This window comes from Heliangelus exortis, chromosome 6, assembly GCF_036169615.1.
Source record: "Heliangelus exortis chromosome 6, bHelExo1.hap1, whole genome shotgun sequence".
Classification (NCBI taxonomy): domain Eukaryota; kingdom Metazoa; phylum Chordata; class Aves; order Apodiformes; family Trochilidae; genus Heliangelus; species Heliangelus exortis.
This window is the reverse complement of record NC_092427.1, coordinates 16777097-16791352: the sequence shown is the minus strand read 5'-3', so window position 1 is coordinate 16791352 and position 14256 is coordinate 16777097. Positions and strand designations below refer to the sequence as shown.

The 14256-nt window shown below is 41.6% G+C and overlaps 1 protein-coding gene across 9 annotated transcripts in view; it reads left to right on the top strand.

Annotated features, from left to right (window-relative positions):
• Window positions 1–14256, top strand: part of ERBB4 (erb-b2 receptor tyrosine kinase 4) — a 617214-nt gene that overhangs the window by 355305 nt on the left and 247653 nt on the right. The window lies entirely within an intron of this gene.

Here is a 14256-nt window from a genome sequence, read left to right as displayed (position 1 = left end):
GGGACACCACCAAGCAATCTCCTGGACTTATCAAAGTCTGCCCTCCAGAAGTCCAGGGAGGAAGTTCTATTGACCTCCCTCCTTACTTCCCCAAGAATTGAAAACTCAACCATCTCATGGTCACTTTGTCCAAGATGACCACCAACCTTTACATCTTCCACTAGTCCATCCATGTTCACAAATAATAGATCTAGCAGTGAGCTTTCCCTAGTTGGCTTAGTCACCAGCTGTGTTAGGAAGTTATCTTCCACACACTCCAAGAATCTCTGGGACTGCTTCCTGTCTGCAGTATTATGTTTCCAGCAGACATCTGATAAGTTGAAGTCTCCCACAAGAACAAGAGGAAGTGAAACCTTACCCAGCTGCTTATGGAACACTTCATCCACCTCCTCTTCCTGGCTGGGTGGTCTATAGCAGACCCCTACTATGATATCTGCCTTTTGCCATTCCCCCTGGTTCTTGCTCATAAGCATTCAACCCTATTATCACCATCAGTAACACGCTCGAGACGTGTTCCCTAGCATAGAGGGCCACATCCCCTCCTCTCCTTCATTGCCCATCCCTTCTGAGCAGCCTATAGCCATTTAACCCAGCACTCCAGTCATGGGATGCATCCCACCATGTTTCTGTGATGGCAATTATATCACAGTTTTCTTGTTGGACAAGAGCTTCAAGCTCTTCCTGCTTATTACCCACGCTAAGTTAATTAGTATAAATGCTTCTGTACCTCTCTACATGGGAGGAGTTTCCCCCCTACTTGGAATTTCTCAGGTCCCAACAAGCACTTCCACTGCTCATCACTGATTGATTTATTATTGTGTGCATTGGTGTTCATGTACTTCATCTGGGCTGCTGATTTCACTCTTAATTTGAGCTTCCCACCCTTAGGCTCATCTCTGGAGAGCCTGGTTTCAGTCCCCTCCCCCTCCAAACCTAGTTTAAAGCCCTCCTGATCAGCCCTGACAACTTACGGGATATGGACCTTTTGCCCCTGCTAGACAGCTGAAGCCCATCTGATTTGAGGACACAAGATACCATGAGGACCTTTGTCCCATGGTCAAAGAACCCAAAACCCTGCTGTTGACACCAGCCCCTGAGCCATGAATTAACCTGCTGGATCAGTGGATCAGTGTCCTGATCTCAGGAACCCACCCTGTACCACTCAATCTCACATTCAGCCCCTAGGCTTACCTCATATTTCTTCTCTCTCCCACTTGGTTGCTGAACCAAGAGGTCACCCCTGTCTCCTTTTCCCAGCCTCTGTGCTGTTTTTATTCCCATTCACAGCTATCAGGTAATGATGATATTGAGGAATGAAATATGATCCAGAATAATAAAGCCTACTTTTCTGAGGAGGTGGGCAGCTTCTCTTGCCTTAGAATGGTTGCTGATCAGCTACACCAGGCATGGCAGGAAGCTGAACTGTATCTCCTGATGGCAATAAAATGTGGAGTTTCCAGTGGGTTAAGTGGGTTTGCAGTCAGAGCTTCTGCAATGAAAGAGTTTACCTGAAGGTTTCCTAATGATGACCTTCAGAATGTTATTTCACCTATTCCTGACAGCACAGGGGATGGCTTAGGGCAGGGAGCATTTAAGTGCAATGGTAGTGGCCTGTCAGCACTGTGATTCCTTGGGGGAGTAGCTCCTCTCTTTGGTGCCTTGTGATCATCAAAGCATCACATTAGATGCCCTTGACCAGCAAGAGGGCCTGCAAATGACCCACTGCAGTTTTAAGGGGTGGAGGTGTGAGGGAACTCAGCTGCAGACCTTTCTTCAGCCTTATGTCTCTTGGTTTACAGTGGGGTTGTGTTGGATTAGGTCCAAACAACAAGTCTCAGTGTGTGTTTTTCTCTCCTTTAATCTTTCTTTGGGAGAAAAAAAACCAAAACCAAACCCTGAAAACACAACACAAGGAGAAAAACTATAAAAAGAGAAAAGGGATCAAAGTCTTTCATGAGTGTAGTGTGTGTAAAACCACCTGCAGGGGCAGATTTGTCACGGTACATTTTTGCAAAAATCATTAGCTTGTCATGGCAAAATGGAAAAAGTAATAAAACAGCAGTAAAAACAAGTTAAATTCTGAGCCTGGAGGATCAGCTTGTCTAAAATAAATGACACTTTTTTAAGGGTCAGCTCTTACTTTCTCCAATCCTGTGCAACCATAACCCTTTTCCTTTTAGCTTAGCCCTTTTCCACACCTCAGCATTTCTGCAGTATTTTGTTTTTGACATGTTGAAGAACACTGATTATTACCCTTTCCCCTCTGGATGATCTGTTTTTTTCATCCTGGTGATGGAGTGCTGGCAGTACATAACATTAGAGATAAAATTATAGCTAATTCCACTGGCCTAGTCCTTTCTGCTACTCTCAGCTTGTATCTTCAGCTCGAAAGTACTTGAAAAAATCCTAGTTTTTAGGCCGAAGAGCATCTGCTTGTTTGAGTGCCAAGGCCTCTCCTGTTGTATCATGTCTTCCTGAACTGTGAGTCCTTATTTTTTGTTAGTGCAGATATGCTTATTGAAAAGCATACTTGTGAAACAAAGTCACATTACATGCACAGTTGGCAATGTTCAACTCCTAATAACTCATCTGTGTTTGCATTCTGAACTAAATGACCTGAAAAATTGTAGGTTAAAATGGAAGGGAGAAGGAGGAAGGGTAGACACATTAGAAAGAAGACAGGTTCAGAAATGCATTTAGAACTCAGAAATCTTAATTTTCCAGCCCATCTGAAACTGGAAAGCCACTGAAAAGTGTAGGACTAGATGTTCTTCTGGTGTAAAGAGACACGGTTCACTGATTATAAGGGAGCTATGAAAATTTATATCTGCTGAGGATGCAGCCCACAATTTAAAAAAAGCTTTTAGAGACCAAAGGGAGAGTAAGAGAGCTGTTTATTTCTCAGTAGTTGTGACAGGTTCACCTCAGGTTGGTAATAAATGGGAGGTCAGTGCTCCCTGCTGGTGCTTGCATCTCTATGGCCCCATTCAGCCCAACCCAACATCACCATTAGCATTTGCTCCTGCAGGACTCTGCTGGCTGATGAGCTTTGCTCAGTTTCCAGGCTGACAGGTAGCCAACTGCTGCTGCAAACAACACCTTTTTTAGTAAATGGTTGGAAGAGCCAGACAGGTTACCCCTTGGGGTGCTGCTTGCAGGACAGAGGCAGCATGGGTGGCATTGCTCCCACTTGCTCTAAGATCTCTCATGCTCTTCAACTGATGTCTTACGTGCTCCATCCTGACTGGGGACTTGTTCTTTCCTGCAGCTCATTATAAAACATATGGAAAAAGTTACAGTGAACAGTAATGCTGCCATTTAGCTGGAGTAGCACTACCTTACCTAGTGTATATTAGAGTTGCTCTTGCTTATTAATTGGTCTTTTTCTTTTTTTTTTTTTTTTTTCTATAATATAAACATTTCTGTTGGTAAGAGAGCTGTGAGTGGGATATAATGGAAGGCTTGGTAACAAACACAGACATTTACATACACAAAATCTATCAGTCCCCTTTAAAAACAAATATTTTTCTGGTTTTTGCTAATTTATACCCCAGGGGTGATGCTCCAGCATGTGCTCTTGCAAGTGGCAGTTCCAAGTGTATGTGTCACATCCCTTGAAATTCAATTGCAAAGCTTCCCTTCACTGCTGAGGGATTAAATGTTACCTCTGAATTTCTACATTTCAACCCTTTGATGTAGTGACATTTTTCCTGTACATTGCATTCTGTTTGTGATATATTTGTATTCGTTATGGTATTTGTAAATATACTATGATTTTAATGTGTTTGGGCCCTTACGTGTATTCAAAAAGCTTTGGAAGATTTCAGAAACTACAGAAATTTGTACACTGGGCTTTGTGGTTTTTGTTAGTTGATGTAAAGCAGTTTTCTTTGTACAAGTGGCCTTTTCCTAGTGGTTCCTCCATGCAGTGGCAGCTCCACTGATGATGCAGAGGCAAGGTGAATTCTCTCCCTGTTCAGGCTGAGGACACTACAGAGCCCTGAGTTCACTAGGCACCAAAAAGCTGTTTTAGAACATGTATGGTGGTGATAATACACATATGCAAGCCTGTATTTCAAAATGATAATCTTAACCCTCTGCCAATTTTTCAGTAAAGATAGCTCAGTTTCCAGCTCATCTCTCTTTTGGCTTTAGTACCCCCTGCCCTTTTGGTTAGGCACATGGACTTTGAATATGAATGTATTTTCTTGGTCTCATGGATAAGCCAGACTTGGTTCCTCTAATAGTCCAGTGGTCAGATGTTGTTTTGATATCTGTCAGTCCAGCAGCTTTCTTACTTATAGCTGTAACCTGCAACATATTGCAGTATCTCTTATTGTGAGAAATAAAGCATTTGGGGGTGTACCAAAAGAAAGCAGGTCCTTATGGTTTAGAGCATTTAAAGTAAAACTGAAGCATGCTTTGTATCAAACTGGCTCTTGTGTTCATCCTTCAGTCACACTGCCAGATTATTCTCCTATTACCTTGAATCCATTTTCCCTCCTTCTCAACTTCTCCACCCTTTTTATTTTGTCAACCTTGCTTCCTTTCAAGCTTCCTTTCAAGCTCAAACTTACCCACTATTCAGCAGTGATCCTTAGGTGCCCACAATCTGGAAAATGTTGCTATAACTTGGCATTCTTTTAATTATTATTATTTCAGTTGTTAATATTATATAGTACCTCATTATGCTAAGCTTATATCATCCTGAAGAGCCACAGCTTTAGTAGGATCTAAAAGCACCAGAGTTTTCTTCTGAGAAAATAAAAATTTATGATATTTATTGTCAATAAACTTTTAAGATAAAATTCTATCAGCAAGGGGGCAGAAAAGCAGAAAATTACAGACTAAGATGTGCGCAGAGCTTACAGAATAGGAGGATTAGTTAATTATTTATCTTAGATGTCTAGGATGGCATATAATCCATAGATGACAGTAATTGGGGTGACCTGTTCTGAATTTGCTTTGTTAAAACTTAAAAAGAATTATCTTTTTTTTAAATGAAAATTTGACACAAATAAACTGGTTGCATTAGTTTAGTGGAAAAGATAAAAAAACCAAAAAGCAAACTCAGCTGTTTCTTTCAGGGTGGATGCCCATTCAGTTCCTCTGCTGAAGATTTAAGGGATATGATTCAGGTCTCACTTGGACCACCTGTAAATCAGAACATTCCCCAGGCATCTTTGTAGATGTTAGGCAGAAGGTGAGATGCTTGCTGTAAAGCAATCAGCAACCTGTCAAACAATCAGGGGGTAATTTGGGTATTAGAGGAAAAAAGTGTGGTATTAGTCAAGTCATGGAGATGCTGGGAAAAGACACGGTGCTTTTGTCCACTGTGATGGATCCACCAACCCAAGGTTCTGATTATGTGCAGAGGCAAATCTGACAAGATTGTGGCATGAAGCAGCAATCAGTTGGTGGCTCCACATTTGCTGCCCGGGGGATCCGAGTTTTCTTTTGATAAATCCTTAAGAAGGCTGCACTAACAAGTGGTTTGTGGTTCTGCAAAAGATACAAACTCCTGACAGAGGTTAAATATACTGCATTAGCAATTGTATTTTATTTTGTCATATGACAGAGAGATGTTGTGATTAATTAGTAATTAGCTTGACAGTGGTTTGAAAATATTGCAGATTTGACAGATGGCAAAAAGATGGCTTAGCAATGTGGCATTATTCCTGTTGTGTGTTAATCTTTAACACCTTTGCTCATTACATATTAAAAAGAAACAAAACAAACAAAAAAAACCAGCAGACCAATACTTGGCATGGATTTTTGTTTTAGATTTGTCAAATAGAGTTTCTCACCTGGGCAATCCTTACTTTCATTTCCATACTAGAGATAACAATCTTGTCTTTCTGGAATAAACAGTAAATGCAATCAGGGCATCTCTACTCCACAGATTCCAAAGTTCCAAGAGAAACCAAATACTGCTTGGTTTCTTTATACTCCACATAGTAGCTTAAATGAAAATGTGGAAGTTGATACATGAAAGTCCATGTTCAGAAAAGGTTTTCCTTGAATCTGTTGATGTGGGAAGCTTTAAAGATGTGCTAGTGAAACAGGGCGTGATGTAACCTTGTGTTTTCATGCAGGATCCCACCACAGAAGGGTACCAGGTATGCAAGTTTCATTGAAAACAGCCTTAAAGTAAATAAAGAAGGAAAGGTGAGGTACAAAAATGGCTCGAGTACAAGCAGGGACAGAAGTGAGGCTCAGGCACTGCTTTCAGCAGCCCCTTGGCTGTCCAGGAGTCCTGGTGCAGGTAAGAGCTGTTTCAGGCAACTTAGTCCCTTCAATGAGAGTCAGTTTCCATTGAGGCTCTCTTTGTCTCTTCCCACTTCAAACAGCTTAGTGCCCAAGCCAAGGAGGGGAAAGAGGGTCAGACAGTGTTAAATTATATAGCTCTGGGCTGTTTCATTCAAGGAGTTCTCACTTTCTGGAACCCCTCACCTACCTCTACATTTCAAGCAGAAAAGGGACCTGGGAGAGAATGGTCATCCCCCAACCACCAGTGAACCACCTTCAAACTCTTCATTCATGGGTGTGGAGCTGAATGAGACTTCTGGCAATTTCCCATTCCTAAAGCTAACAGTTTCTACAAGCTATGTCACCATGCTGATTACATTGCAATTTTAGATCCATCATTCCTCTTTTCCTTGTTTTGTTTGTACTCTGTCCTGCTTTTGCTGAAAAAAATGTTTTCCTTTCTCCTGTGTGTGGCAGTTTTTGCTCTCTTTGCCTCCTACTTTCTTTCCCTTCTCCATTATGAGGCAGTGCTAATAGTTCTTTCCATGTGAAAAATGAAAAAAAAATGAAAGAAAATCACGTTTTGGTACTTTATGTCATGCAAACATATGCTTCAGGACAAGCATATTTCATCCATTAAGGAAGAGAATAACTCTTTCGCTCCGCGACTTGCAAGCTGCTGTGGGATGATGGAACAAGAAGTTTTTCAGATAAGGTAGAATCATCCGTAGGGGAAAGCAGATGGTTAAATGTGCCAGACAAGATAGCTTTTCAAAGCCCCAACCTGGAGAATAGTAATTAACCAGGAATTCTCCTATCACCAATTGTTTTGCTGTAGAAAAAAAATATATGAATCTCCTGCCTTAATGGAACATTATGTCACAGAGGTGACTTCAGCAGTGAGCTGAAGCATGGTCCTTCTATGAAGTGTCAGGAGCTGCAGGGTGTTGGATGGGAATTGTCTCTGTTCACTCCTATCCTGGTTTCCCAGAGCTGACAAGGAGAGGTGGCTTGGCTGAGTCTTGTGGCAAGCAGTGAAGAAGCTGTTGATGTGGTTTCTGTGTCCCATTGTCCTTTCCAAGTGGCTATTGGTGGAAGGGGAGGAAGTTTTATGGTCCTGATAGGAAAGGAAATGTGAATTCAGTGATGTCCTGGCAGTCAGAAGCCACCCCTCCTGAGTTGTGATGGGAAAAAGAAAGGGGTCTGTAGGGTGTATTTGACAGGCTCCAGGGAAATCAGGAGATTTCTTAGCATTTGTGTTTCTTCCTTCTGTTTTGTTGTTGTGAATATGCCTTATTTTCTAGGAGGCTGCAGTGATGGGTATGTCCGTTTGTGATGGGAGGTGATACTCTGAAGGTACTTTGGGTAATGGCAGGGGGATGGGGGTGGTGTGCTCTGTGGTTTTCAGAGGAAAACGGCCCCATCTGATTTTCTGCCTGGTGTTTCAGTGAAGGAGTGCTAGAGAATTAATCAGTCTTGACTCCTTTGGAGGAGATGTTCTCACACTGCTAACTGCAGGGTGGCTGAAGTTACATCTGCAGCCTTTTATGGGTCAGTATGAGTTTGCTTTGCTCAGCCTGCATCTGAGTCTGACCTGTGTCTGCTCAGTAACACCAGCCTGAACTGGGCGTCAGAATGTATTAACCCAAGTCTGGCACCGTGCTAAAGCAGCTGTATGGCTTTTAGAGGACTCGTAGCACAGGTAAAGCTTGCTCATCTGTATCATAGGAGTATCTACTCAGAAAGGTACCTAACGTAGCTCGAAAGGAACCATCTTAGCTGTTGCAACAGAGTAAATTGCCCCATTTGCTTGCCAGCTCATGGTATCCATGAGCTGCTCCCTTTGCCACCAGCCCTGGGGAGAATCACATGTTTCTGTGTTACATGCAAGGACCACATCATCTTTTCTGAGGCTATGCAACACAGAAAAAGAATTTGGTCTGTATGACGCTGCTCTCTGCAGGTACTTGAGGCAGGCATTTGGGAGGGGTTTCAGTTGTGCTTTGTTGGGTGTCTTTGAGAGTCTTTGTGGGATGTGAGATAAGGCGTGTGTAGTGCATGCAAAGACTGTGGCTCTAGTTGCAATGTTGCCACTGCTTTTCTTGCCCACTGTGAGATGCTCTTTTACACATTTGTGCCTTTGTTTCACCTGCCTCTTCCATCCTCTGTACAAGCTGCTCAGGGCAGAGGCTGTTATATGTAACTCTCTGCAGGAACCAGGTCTTTATAGAATGTAGAGGAACTGATTTTATACTATTACTGATAATGAAAAACACCACAACAAACTCATTTCTTTAATCATTTCATCTTCTTTCCCTACTATTGCATGGGATTATTCTGTTAACCTTTAAAGCTATGGTACTAATTTGCTTTATTGCTTAAAAACCAACATGAATTTCCCTGAGGCTGTTTCAGAAATTGCTTCCTTTGTTATCAAAGGATCAACAATTCAATGAAGACATCTGGGCTTTTTTTCCATAAAGCTATTGTAAGAAAAGAATATCAAGATTCCTATAAAGAACAACTATGGTAGTAGTTCAGAAAGTACTACTGCTCCTGTAGCAGGCTGTTCAGGGTGCTGTGCAACAGCTGTGCCATCCCAAAATGCTCATGCATCCCTAGAATGGTGGGTGTTATTCCAGGCACCTTATACAAATCTACAGAAAGTGAAGTGTTTCATTCTTTTTTCTACTATAATCTGAGCAGACCCAAAAATTCATGCAGGAGGAGGTTTCTGATGGAAGCAGTGGGACAGCTGTTCAATTTAGCAGTGACACATAAGAGCACTCTGTAACTCAGTAGCTCTCTTCTTGATAGATTTTCATACCCAAGATAAGGAAGACTAACACCACAAACATGAAACAAGGAATGATACATACATAGATTTGTAAAGAGCTGGTTGATTTGTGGAACTCACTGCTGCAATACCTGCTGTCACCAGGAGCAGAGCAGGCTTGAGTAATGGGGCAACTGGTGGTGCAGGTAATGCCAGCTTGCACCATAACAGTGCTCTTCAGAGCATGAAACTGCCATAATTCCCTACTGGTAGGAATCCATCTTCTATAAAAATAGACACTTCTTTCAAGCAACAGAACAAGGAAGGACGCGGAAAACCTCATCTGAACTGCATTGACTGCTGTGCTCATGCACTTCTCACGCTTTGTGACTAAGTTTTTGCATTTAGTTGTGTTGGACCCTCTAAGAGCGCACCTTTGACTCTAAAGCTAGTTTGTTTTCCAGATCTAGCTGCAGGAGCAATGTTTTGAGTACAAGCTATTCTTCCTGCCTTTAGATTTTGGTTAGATGTAGAGTTTTTCTGCCATGAAATACTGTCCTGGGTACAGTGAAGGCATGTTGTTATCAGTTCATTTGTTTGACATGAAACTTTTGAACTTCCTTCTCTGATAGATTCAGTCTACAATTGTCACCTGCTCAGGTCTGCATTGGTTGTGTTGCTCTTCCTTTTGTTCACACTCATTCTTATGATTTAATTGGAATTCAGCAACGACCCTGATGGAAATGAAGAGAAAGATTCAGGCAGGAGAAAGCAAGGTATGTGAAAATGAAGCACAGTATAAAGGAAGTTTTTGCAAATTGGAATCCACAGAAGGTGAAATCTAAGCAAGTTAGTTTTCCAGGGAGCATCTGATTTAATTCTTCATCTGCTAACTATACGAAACGAGTACAATTGTCATTAGCACTGAGGCTATTTTGCATTGCCCGTTTTGTCTATCACAGCTTGTTGGTCAGGATTGCTACTGTCCTGCATCTTGTGCGTTGATTTTTACTGGCAGTGAATTAAGCCAGCTTGGCTGCTGCTTTTTGAGTTGAAGAACATTTTCCAGTTTGCAGGGGCTGTGGATAACTACAGGAGTGGAGGGCAGTGAGCACCAGAGCTGTGGTGGATGTGACAGCTGCCCTCCAGCACATTTAAATCATACTGAAATAAGTAAATTGTACTGAAATAAGTATGAAGTAGGCCTGAAGTGCTGCCAAATATCCTGCTGTGTGGTCGTTGTGGAAACACCTACTCAAGGGGTCAGGGAAGTGGTGCAGCTGACCTCTGGGTGGACCCTGATTGCCTCCTTATTGATGTTACTGTAAATCAGCAGAGAAGGAAATGGCACAGGCACAGGTAAAATGAAGCAAAGGGAACTTGCATCTTGTGGGGTTATGCAGGTGAACAGCTAAAGCTGCTGTGTAGGAAACATGCAGATTAAAAGCATCAGTCTAATCTGTCTGGTTTATCTGCAAATTATGTACTGGTGCATCACCTCTCACTGAACTTGGATGAACAGTTCCCCTTGATTTGATGCTTACATCAAACGAGTTCTTTTGGCCTTTGTCATTTATGAGACTAGCCTGAAGTCCCACTAGAGGGGTTTCCATTATGTCAGTCCTTGCATTTGAGGCATTAACTGTTCCAGAGCATCTTTATCTCTCCATAAAATTGTATGAAGATTTGCAATAGGTTGTGCTATATGAGCAATCTACCAACCTGATCAAAGAGCCCTAATATGATATTCATGTTTCTGACAGCCTATTATAGGTGTGGTTTTCAAAATCTAGAATAATCTTCTGTTAAATTAATGAAATATTTAAATTTTTTTAATTTTAAAAAAGTTAACTATTTTTGCAAGGCAATTTTTTAGAAGTAATAAATACTTCACTGTATCTACAGATCAGGAATAGCCCTTTCCATGTTTGACAGTGATACCGTAGCAGCTGAAATAAAAAGTTAAAATTTTCATCACAGGGGAAAGAAGTCAGACTCTCTGAGCTACTGGTGATAGCTAAGATTCTTTTATGCCTACTTGGAACCAGTTTATCAAAGAACTCTTTCTATTTTTAACAGATTTCATGCATGTTCTATATTGCAAACATCAACATGCAGGAATATGTAGTACTTTTTTTTTTTCATTTCACTTAGACCATTAGTGATCTCTAACTCATCTATGTTGGAAAGCAAGCATTTTCCATTTTCTCTATCTGTGATTTCAGCCAGGAAAAGAGAAAAGCAGAAAAAAAGAAGGAAAAGAGAAAAAGCTCCTTGCAGAGCTATTTGTTTGGAAGCCTATGTTATTTTCCTAATTCACTGTCTTTGTATCTTCTGGAACAAACAAAAGAAAAAAAAAAAGAGTAGAGAATTACAGAACAGCAGTAGTTTCTTTAACTGGAAGCAATGTACAAATTCTTCCATCTGGCTACAGTGACACCTTTGTGTAGTTTATTGCTCATTTGGAAGGGGAAGTCACGATTTCCTTGTGCTCTCATCCTTCTCGACAGCAGAGCTGACAAGAAAGCCCAGATCTCCCAGGGCTTTGGAGCAGCCCTGCTGCTGGGTTTGCTTCTGTGGGTCCCTTCCCTGCAGCTGGAAGAGAAATATGCCTGGGAACAGGGTGACAGTGTCCCCACCAAAATTGGCAGTGTAATCAGATAACAATTTTATGTAGTTTTGGTTTGTTTTTAATAATTTCCCACATTTAATTGAGGAAATTGAATTGTTGTCAACAAATTGTTTAAATTAGGAAAATGAGCATCACCCAAAATGATAATTAGTTTTAAATAATTTGTTACAGTAGATGAATTGGAAATTCTAACAATCTTAATTCAGGTTAACAAAACATTTGGTATCAACATTTCAGAATTCGCCGTTTAGGTGGCACAAAACCGTTAATCACATTAATGATATATTTTTGAGAAACCTATAAAATCTTCTTCAGAAATCTCTTTTCCAGTATTCCCAACTGGTAATGAGATACAGTAGACAGCGCAGGAATAGAAGTGCAAGTTGTCTCAGCTGGAATGGGGTATATCAGAATGCATCTGAGAAGTTAAGAGTATAACTCTGCAGCTTTTTTTAAGGACCTTTTAGGATGCTGATACTGTCTGTCTCAAAAATAGTGGTGTGAGCACTGCTGCTCAGTGGCTTCTACAAGGAATAGAAGTGGTTTGGTGAAGTGTGCTCAGGCACAATTGTTTTGCAGTGATCCTGCTCCCAGGGTGCCAGCCTGAGACATTACAGAGAGTGGAACGTGACAGCTGTCAGTCAGACTCAGAAGAATGTCTGCTAGTAAAATACCACTGCACTTTGCTGCATATAGCAGCACTGTTGCCAACTGTAATAAAAGTCAGGAAATTTTAGGCATCTGATAGCATCACAGCTTAATTTTGTGAAGAAAGTTGCAGGGCAGTGTGTGGAGCTACTGCAAGTTATTGCCTCCGGCTTCGGGACCAGTACACAGCTCAAATCATAATGTGCTCCACAGTATATGTGCAGGGGAGATCCCTCTCATACTCTGCTTGATGCTGTCCAAGCCAGTCATAAAAACACTAACCCAGGCTGTCTCAAAGCACTGGAGACTGATGCAATGTTAGCTAGATTAATTTTTGAGCTCTCATTTGTAGATTAGAGAAATCATTAAGCCAGTGCCATCCCTGGAGCTTTCTGATTCTGCACAGCAAGCTATAGAGTGCTTGAACCTCTTTCTCTATGCACTGAGCATGATAAGAGCTGTTGAAGGCCTGTCAGGAACATCTCAGGAGCAGTGGAGAGAGCTGTCTCAAACCACCACTCATCAACTGAGATCCACCCATTGGTTGTAGCAGAAAGGCAATGCAAGGTGACCTGAGCTCTCTGATGGGAAGGAAACCCAGCCTTTTGCTTGCAGGTTTTAGGCTGTGGTTGAGTGCTGAGGAACTCAATTGCAGGACTGGAAAGCAACTGGATGCTCAGCAGGTCAGGGTTGGCTGCTCTGTGGGAAGGTAATGGTGGCAGCCTGCTCGGCATCTGTAGGTGCTTCAGCTGTACCTCTCTGTGGGAGGAGAAAAGAGGTTTCAAGCTTTTATTGGGTTGTAGACTCCAATAGAAGCAAAACCTTTCTGGTAGGAGGAATGTGGGGACAGGAGAATGGAGTGGAAGCGGATGTTACTGCCTTTTCCCCAAAACAGCTGATAGCTTTGTGGCCCAGATGGTGATCTGAATGTGGATCCACCTCACTGCTTTCTCTGTTCCAGAAGGAAAAGCCAAATCCCACCCTGCCAGCCTGAGCATGAGCTGCTTGTGAAGAAGTTGGCTGAACAGGATCTGTCTCTCCTTGTGAGGTCCCTCCTGAGTCTGACCTGTGTCTGTGCTGAAAGACTTTGTTGAAGTTGTGTTTTCCCTAAAAGTTTTGGTTTAAACAGGTTGGCGTTTCCCCAAGAAAAATCCACTGGGTTGGAAAATTGCCAGATAGCTCTGGTGCAAAACAATGGGATTACATTTCACAACTTTTAAAACTTCAAGATGAGGGGAAATGCTCACAGATATGTACAAGCAGACCCATGGATTTACATTGAAAATGGAGTTAAAGAAGGAACTCATTTGACAACTACTTATTAAAGCTGTAACTGCAGAATCTCAAATTCTGAAATTAGCCTCCCTGCTTCAGTAGAAATGTCTTTGCTCACCGTCTTATTTGTCTTTTTCTTCTGTCTCCACTGGAGCAGTCTTGTGGTCTTGTGCAGGAATTTCTAACCTTTTTTTTTTTGTTTTTCCTCACCACCACCTATTTTTTATGTGTTTTGGGCCAAGAGGACATTAGCTCAGGGATCAGATGATTTGCAGATTGGAAAAAAATGCTGCTTTATAATAAGAGGAGGATATTGAATAAACCCCAGATTTAATACCAAACCTAGTGGAACACTCTGGTGAATGTAATTGCATTTTAAGCATTCTGATTGAATTTTTGATCCATATTGCATTTGTTTTGCTTGTGACTCTTTTTTCTTTTTTTTCTTGTGGGGGGGAGAAGTGCATGGAGATTAAAGGATTACCAGCTTCTTAAGAAGCACAGGCAGCTGCTAAAGCGTCTGAATATTCTTGCCTAAATTTGATGGGAAAGATATATTAATCTTGTCTTTTATAGCAAGCAATATGTTGTAAGCCAAAATAACCTGAAGTAAGATGGACAAGAGAGAAGTGATGTAAGGGACAGTTTCTTAGTTTCTTCTACAGGTGAACAAATG